The sequence below is a fragment of the Solanum tuberosum genome, unplaced genomic scaffold (genome assembly GCF_000226075.1).
Source record: "Solanum tuberosum cultivar DM 1-3 516 R44 unplaced genomic scaffold, SolTub_3.0 scf00477, whole genome shotgun sequence".
Classification (NCBI taxonomy): Eukaryota; Viridiplantae; Streptophyta; class Magnoliopsida; order Solanales; family Solanaceae; genus Solanum; species Solanum tuberosum.
The window spans coordinates 355,427-364,604 of record NW_006239397.1 but is presented as its reverse complement, the minus strand read 5'-3'; the positions used below and the strand labels follow the sequence as shown (position 1 = coordinate 364,604).

At 28.0% G+C, this 9,178-nt stretch overlaps 1 long non-coding RNA gene across 1 annotated transcript; it reads left to right on the top strand.

The window, feature by feature from the left end:
- The first annotated feature begins 7,417 nt into the window (after window positions 1–7,417).
- On the top strand, window positions 7,418–7,995 carry LOC107058274 (uncharacterized). Its single transcript, XR_001471915.1, has 2 exons — window positions 7,418–7,614; window positions 7,709–7,995. It is a non-coding gene; the product is annotated as an uncharacterized lncRNA (long non-coding RNA).
- The last annotated feature ends 1,183 nt before the right edge of the window (window positions 7,996–9,178 follow it).

Here is a 9,178-nt window from a genome sequence, read left to right as displayed (position 1 = left end):
CACTAATTACCCGGATTACTAACAATTCTAACAACCCTAGATCATACTCATGATCCCAAGTATCCAAAATAGGGTTGTTTCCACCACAAAATCCATATCAAAACCCTCCCCCATCATTAATTGTCCATTCTATTACGTTCTACGGATCGAAAAACGAATTCAGGGAGTGAAAAGCTTACCTTTAGCCTCAAGAATGGTGGAAAACTGCTAGGAGTCGCCTGGGGTTCGTTCCTTAGCTCTAAAAATCGAAAAGTGCAAAATATGGTCGTTTAGGGGTTTATTTATGACTTTAAGTCGCGTCGAACTGCCACAACGACCCGCACCCCGCTGTAGCGGCCCCGCCAGAGCGGCTTGCACGAACCAGTGAGCTATTTAAAGAATTCCAAAATCCCCATTTTAGAACACACCTCTAACCAACGACGCTCAGAAAATACCCTTTACGCTAAGGTCGGTTCCAGGAGTTCTACTCGTCCGAATTCAATTCCGAAAAGTCGTACGAATTCCTTAACGAGTTATCTATCCCCTCATGTAATCAAAATTATAAATAAATCACCCAATTGTTACCAGATTTCCCTACACCTTAATGACTCCAATATCGTCCAAATCTGAACTAGGTTGAGAAATTCCAAATTACTACGAAAAAGTTATCCGACCCAAATTTTTCTCTGTTAGCTTTTCTATAACGACGGAACCCGATCGTTACATATTTAGTGATCACATATTTCGTGTGATTCTTTAACCAGTAACAGGTACATCATACCTTTTTCAAACTTCCCTTATTATTTAAGGATTGAAGAATTCATTCCATTCACTCTACCATAGCCTCCTGTTGGTATATACTACTCCCTCTGTCCCTAATTACTTGTTCATTTTTTAATCGACACACCTATTAAGAAAATAATTATTGACATACTGAGTTTACTATTTTACACATATTAATTATGAAGTGGATGAATTAAAAATTTAAAGATTTTCAAGAAGTTCTACATTTTCAAAGTAATTAATTGAGGGTATAATAGGTAAAAAAAATTGTTCTTTCTTGATTTGTCAAATGGACTAGTAATTAGGGACAACTAAAAAAGGAAAAATGAATGCAAGTAATTAGGGACAGAGGGAGTATATCGCATAATACTATCTTATTAAATCTTAAACTCATCAACATTTAAAGGAATTCTATCTACCATAACAATAATATATTCCGTGTAATTTTATTAAACATATGTTCTTTTTATAAATTCCATTGTTTGAATTTTTGACTCCATCACTATAACTTCACTACTAAAATCTAAAAAGGATGATATGTACGTAGATCTTATCCGTACTTACGAGCATAAAGATGTTATTTCCAAAAGATCATCGGCTAAAGAAATTAAAAACCCAAAAAAAAGAGGAAAACTTTACATTCCTCAAGGTGGACCCTTACACGCATCAGACACGTTCTACCACCAATGGAGATGGGCCAAGCAAGAACGTGAGCCAAAAAGAAATTAAAAGCACGAAATATTACTCTGTTTCAATTTATATGAGTTGGTTTAACTTGACACAATTTTATTTTATTTTAAATTTAAAATCTAAAATAAGTCATAGATATATATGTGACTAGAAATAATTTTATTAAGAGTAAAGTGAATATTTTAAAGTTAAATTGTTACTAAATATTTTTTTTTATTTTTTTTCAGATTAACTAAAAATTACAATGTGAAAATATATTGAGACATAAGAGAGTAATAAATCTCCACTGGATTCATTTTTTTTTTTAATCATATATTGAAGAGATTATTAAGAGCTATTCAAATTATCTCGTTCATTTGACAATACAAATATAATTATCTGAATAATTTGATCATTAATTATTTAATTCCTATATTACAATCATATCGTTTTATTATAATTTTGAAATAACTTATTCCCAATCGAATAATCCCAAAAAGAGTACTACTTAAAAAACATGCGGTGGGAAATTTTATCACTAAGTTCTTTATTTCATACTTTCCCCTATTTTTAGTCCAAAAATACAAGAAACTATTTATATTCATGTTACATTTTCCTTTCTGAAATTATAATAAAGAATTTTTTATTTTTTGCTTCAATATTAAAACAATTTTTTTATTTTCCTTTTTTTTTTGCGTCGTTCTTTGCAGCATAAATTGGACACTGTATTAGTTCCAGAAAACAAATGACTTCATCTTGAAGCATTCAACTATGGATTGACAATTAGCATTTGACCATAAATTCAATTCAAATTCAAAAAAAATAAATGAGTTTTTGAAGTTAATGTGTTGAAAAATGATTTTAAAACTCAAAGTTATGTATGACACGTATTATACTTGGAAAAAAATTAAAATTTTGTGAATGGAAGTAAAATTTTACTCCGAACTAGTATTTGCCGATTTTTTTTTAACTTCAATTATTCAAAAGATAAAATTTCAAAAACTGATCAAATTTCATGAATAAACTACGTTTCTTTTTATTTCCGATCAAACGGGAGCTTAGTTTTTTTGATTTTTTTTTCTTAAAATGTGTCTTCTTAAATATTTTCGAAAAAAATAATACGTTAATATTCAAGAAAATGGTTCACAATTCTTTTGGTTTCTTTTTAAGAAAAATTGACTATCAATTAGCCTTGATAATTAGTTTTTGGTTTTTGGAACAAATTTGACCAAATGTGAAATAGTAATAATTCATTAAATATTGCATGCACACGTACGGAGTTAGTCTACGTTGGCGCGTATCCCTAGAACATTTGAAGGAGTACTAATAATTTCCTTCTAGATTATTCTTCAAGCTTTGATTTCATAATTCAAAAAAAAAAAAAACCCTAAATATGCAACTTGTTAATAAAATTAATTGAAAAACAATTTTAATATTGAATAATAGTAGTATATAAGATTCGTATCGCGTATGGTCTAGTTAAGAAAAACAGATACCTCTTAAGAATTTCTCTATTTTTAAGGTCAACAACGGAGCTATTTTTGTTTAAGAAAATATAAAAAATTACAAAGTGTAAATATACATATATATGTTATATGTTGAAATTTTTTGAACTTTCTAGTCTTTGTATTTTAATTTTCCTTTGTGAAAATCATATATTATTGTTAACATTTTTTTAATTAATTAGTTAATTAAATTGTGCAATGGAATTGCAGTTAAACTATAAGTTTATCGTTTAGTGTTTATATTTTTGTGAAAAAAAGAATATATTCTTTTCACATCTTATTTAATTTATTTAACCATTCTTTTTGTAAAAGGTCTCACACCCTCCACCATATCCTTCCAGCCTAGAACAACGTAACACCATGATATGTGTTTCACTTTTTCTTTTATTTTTAACTCGGTGTTCACATTTATATTCGGATTCGATTAAATTCGAATTTACATATTACTTACATCATTCATTTTATAGTAAAGAATATAATTCTCTGCAGAAACTCATAAATATATTTCAATTTCACAATAAGAATACAATAGAAATTCTGGAAAATTACAATAGGAAGACGACTGAATTAAAGGATAGTAAAACTAGAAAGAGATGAAAAGCCAGATACTCAGAAAGAGGACGAGGGAATGTACAGTCTTTATAACAATTTGCATAAAATGTTCTTTCTTATTCTTGATTCTTTTAACTAGTTGTTAATTGGGTCTGAGTCTCAAATTAACCTTTGTTTAGATCTTTCATTTTTTGTTGCTTTTTTCGGTCCAATACATAATTTTGAAACATTCGTGTAAGTATCGACATTAGGCCGCGGCTGATTCATAAATTGTGGCGCTTCCAACAGAACTCTTTTCAGAATTTAAATTCGAAACCTTTAATCTAATAATTAAAAGCTAAGAGAATCTAATCATCTCATTAGAATCCATACTGATCGTGGCTATATATCGATAAACCTATTCTTGTATATTAATCCCTATCAAATCAAGAGCATAATAAATGAATTGACTTATAAAACTAGAAAACCTCACAAAAAGAAGTGACAAAACTTGTGGTTCTTTTGTTGTCTTTCCCAAAAGTAAAACTATATAGTATCTGCCTTTTAGGGTGATGAAAAATGATCACAAGTCCTTTCTAAGAAATTCTATTTTATTAGGAAAAATTAAAATAGACCATACTCTAAATTCCAAATTTTAGTTTATCTCAAAAGCTCATTCAATGTCACTATCAAAATGAGAAAAAACAATGAAATGTAAAAACTTGTCAATTATTTCTTCTTCTTTTTTGTCCAAACTCCCAAAATTTCCCCCTTAGATTGAAGAGAGATGTGGCTTAGACCAAACTGTTGACCCCATAAATTGTGCCATTTATTTGGTCTCCAATATTTTCCTAAAATTATTTTTAAATTTATTTTATGTTGACTCAGAAAATTAATTTCTTAAAAATAAGGAAAAAATTTCATAATTAAAAGTAAAATAAATAAGTTAAGTAACATTTCAAGTTTAATACATCATCTTATCTCTATTCTTGCAACCTCCAATTCTACTCGTGGTACTTTGTTAGATTATATATAATACCAAATAGTTAAAAAAAAAAAGTAAATAAAATCCACTTATTTCCTAAAAAAAAATTGAAAAATATTTTCGTTCATATCAAACAAAAATAAAGTTCAAGGGGTACTTTGATGTTCTACCTCAATGCTCATATCTTGACCTTCGCTTTTGAAAAATTCATTTAATATAACGTTTACTTTAGGCTCTCGTGATTTTTGTGAGCTCAAAAGTTATTATTATTAGCAGATTTATGCATTATTTTTTATTTTAAAATATTTATAAAGTCTTATAGAGGAAAAAAATGTATACAATCTATATAAGAAAAATGAAAAAAGACAAGTTTATCTGGGGTGTGCATGATTTGGTTAAAAGTCTACTCGAATCAAAAATCAAACTAGGTGAATTAAATAAGATAAAAATCAATCTTTTTTGGTCACCTGATATAAAGAGTAAGCACTATTTAAGAGCTTGAGTAACCTAAAATAATGATTATAATTTTATTTTTATAAGTATTTTTCTTTTAAAAGTTGGGGTGGCTAGGATTTAGGAAAGGAAAAATACGAGAGGGAATTACAAAGTGAAAAATCAAACCCTATCAACACAATAAAAGTTCATATAGTCAACCAACTAAACTACTTAAAATTCCCTATATTTTGTTGTTTTTTAGAACTTTTTTTTTCTTCTTTCTTCTTCAAAAATCAGTTGCCAACTCCGTAAGAACTCCCCAATCTCAATGACCCCATTTTCCCCCAAATTCCACCCACATTCTTTTACTACTATTAGTTTAACTCTCTTCTATCCTAAAACCTTATATAATTATTATTTTTCATTTCGAATGACTATATAGAAGGGGAAATTATGCGAATAAACAAATATATATTAGCTAGTTAATTAGTTAACATGTCTATAGTTTAACTAATTTACAATTCGCCACTAACATTTAACGTTAATTATGTGTGCTTCAATTCGACGTTTGTATAATTCGCCACTAACAATTCTTTGTTTGATATGTATTTGTATATAACAATGATTTTCTTTGGTTTTCGAGTTTTATCATCAGATACATTCAATCTTTATGTACAACTTTTTAAAATTTATATAGACATGTAGTTTTAGGAATTTGTATAATGTAATGTATAGTATAATTTGTATAACTGTTTAATATTGAGATGTTTGTGTTTGTATAAATTCGTCATTTCAAGTTTTATCATATTTGTATAATTTCGGAATTTGTATTACTCCGAAAAACAAATCAAATTTTAGATCTACAGATGTACCCATATTTATATGAATCTGTAATCGTCTATAGTTATTCTAATTGTATATTTCTATATTTTACTTATACAAAAAATATAAGTACAAAAGTCTACCAACATAATTATACTTATACAAATACGAATGAAAATAATTCAAAAATTATATAAGTACATGTGAATTATACAAACGTACCCTCGAATTATACATATGAGTAAGCTATAACTACAACCTATAAATATGCAAACTATAGCTAAGAATCTAATTATGTTTATTAAAGTGGCTATTTAGGAAATTTTTCCTTAGGAAAAAGGAGAGTTATATATTTAATCGGGCTAAATTAATTCCTGACAAATAAAGGAAAAATGGAACCCTTCACGGACACAAAACACTACATACATTTATATTGTATACTCACCGAGTATACATATTATACATTGAGTATAAAACAAATTTTATACAATAAAGTACCACCACAATATTATATTGCATCTAGGTAGTCAAGCTTCTAAGTTCTTTTGTTGCATTGTCAAATATTTTCTTACAATAGTAGTTAAAAAATTCAGTATACAATATTATACATCTGGTATATGACATTATACACTATGTTTTTTTTCTTTTACAACAATGTTTAAAAATTCGATATACAATATTATATACATATTATACAAAATTATAAGAGTTGTTTATACACTATTATATAAAATAATTTTCTTCTTATTTTTTAAATTCAAGCACCAAATTTATCCTCTCTATTTTTGCAATAATATCCATTTGAAAAAAAGATTATTTGCAGAAAATTAATTTTCAAACTTTGAAGCTTCGTGATTCAACAATGATCGTATATAAAGTTTTCGTTTCATGTTCAAGTTATCGGCCTTAAATCAATGGATAACCACGTTTTTCAATTTCAAACAACATTCTTCAGTATATATATATAACTAGGTCAAATTATGAAGAAGCTAAAATATGGACCCAAATTTAATAGTATTATTGCCTGAACTAATACATAGTATAATTTTCTCAAGTTATATAAAAAAGATATCTATAAATAAATCATTTTTAAAATGTAACTTTTTTAAAAAAAAAAAAGATATTATAATGCTAGAGGCCACCTGTAAGTTGCCTTATTATATATTGTAATCTTCAAAAGGTTTGGTGGCCATTATGAATCCAACCATCCCCATTCTTTTATATAACTTTTTTTTTCATGTAGGGATAACTATATAATACCAAAGGGTTAGCTAGATAGAGTTTTGTAAATTTAATCAAATTTATTATTTTCGTTTCGATTGATACATAAGAAAATTATTAATATTGTAAATATCACTAGTCTGATGCACAAAATATTTCACGTTTACTCGTATATAATTTAGAAAAAGGTCATACTTAAGTGCCCTTGCCCCGGTCCCCCACATAAACGATCAAAAACAAAGAAAGGAAGTTGTAGAGAAAAAAACATACAATTAGCTGTAATGGAAGAAACTTTATTTTGTGTGTCATACACAGCTGACATAAATTATGTGAGGCTTCTTTCTATTTCATAAAGTATATGAGTTTATTAAAGTTAGCCGTCATTGATGATGATCTCAGCAATGATGTTAACTATAAGTAAAAAGTTTGTTTTCTTTTCATATATATTAGGCACTTAGGATTATAATCATTTGATCAAATCAAAGCATATTCTTATTTTTGGCTTCTCAAGAATGGAGAAGCCACCATATATATATCATGCAACAACATATATAGATCAAAGTAATATTCATGTATTTTGATCTTGTGCTTTATAAGCTCATGATCTACTCTAGCCATGGAAAGGAAATGCCAAATGATCACCGAGTTGTGTTGCACAGAAGCAAATTCAGAATTTAGAATCAGGTTCAGATTTTAAATGTTTTTATATATTTATGTGATTCATAGTATAAAAAATAGTTGAACTTGCTCTAAATCTGCCTCTGAATGTGTTGGATAGTACTCAAAATGAATCCATCAAGACAAATGAAGTGTACATACAAGTAAATCATGGAGACTCAAGTGAAGATTGAAAGTACTTTTTTAAGTTTCAAATGCTAATTAGAAGGGTGCTCACTTCTCAGATATCTGTCATTGCCAAATTAGGAACCAAATGGTTCACTAAAATTGGCATTTCTCTTCAAAAAAAAAGAAAATACCCATAGAATGATGGTTGTTTACAAAGTTGATTCCTCAGATGGTCATTCAGATAATAATTATTATCATAAAGTCTTTTTTCTTATCGAATTTTTTTATTTTTAAAAAAAGTGACCTTCTAAGATAATAATTATTAATTGAGTGACAATCTGAGAAATCAACCCGTAATTTACATCATTTAAGTCTTCTTTATCATCTCAACAAGGAGAGCAACTTTCCATGGAGTTAATAGAACAATGACTCTTCATATATTCTTTCGATTTGTAAAGAAGATTAATTCATATATGCTGACAATGTAATTTATTTCTTTTACAATCAATAGAACACCTAGAGGCTCCATAAAAAGATTTGTAATGTGAACAGATCGACAATCTGCTATAACAAGTAAAGATGAATTGATAGTACATATCTATTTCAGCTTTTTATATTTATCATCATTATTTTTGGAGTTTAAATAAATCTCTTTATGAATATATATTATTATAAAGTCGATGTATACTAGTATATATACCAATGCAAGTTAATTCATATAATATAGTTGGCATTGTCCATGTCGCACAAGATAAAATGATGAATGTTTGAATTTCTATTACTTTATGATTTAAACTTGAACTAAAATTGAGTACTAAATTAATTAAGGCTTAAGTCATCGATGACCACTTAAAATTATCTGCATATTTCACTTGGACACCTCAATTAAGAGATGTACCTATTGAACACTTTTCTTGTTCAAAACATGTACTGGCGTCTTAAGAACCATAATATTTTGAGGAGAATACCAATTATGTTCCATGAAAAACATGAGAAGAATTGAAATTTCAATCAATTTGAAGAGATTCAAAGTTCCATAACATTTTTAGTGAAATTTCAGAAGTGGGTTCTAAGGCTTAAGTCATCGATGACCACTTAAAATTATCTGCATATTTCACTTGGACACCTCAATTAAGAGATGTACCTATTGAACACTTTTCTTGTTCAAAACATGTACTGGCGTCTTAAGAACCATAATATTTTGAGGAGAATACCAATTATGTTCCATGAAAAACATGAGAAGAATTGAAATTCATCATTGAAGAGATTCAAAGTTCCATAATATTTTTAGTGAAATTTCCACTACTAAAAAACTGCTAAAAAACGACGGAAGAAAAAGCGACGGACAGCGTCGCTCCAAAAAAGCGACGGACTAAGAGATGCTGTCCGTCGCTTTTTAATTAAAATAATAATTTTTAAAATTATTTTACAAAAAGCGACGGACTGCATCTCTTAGTCCGTC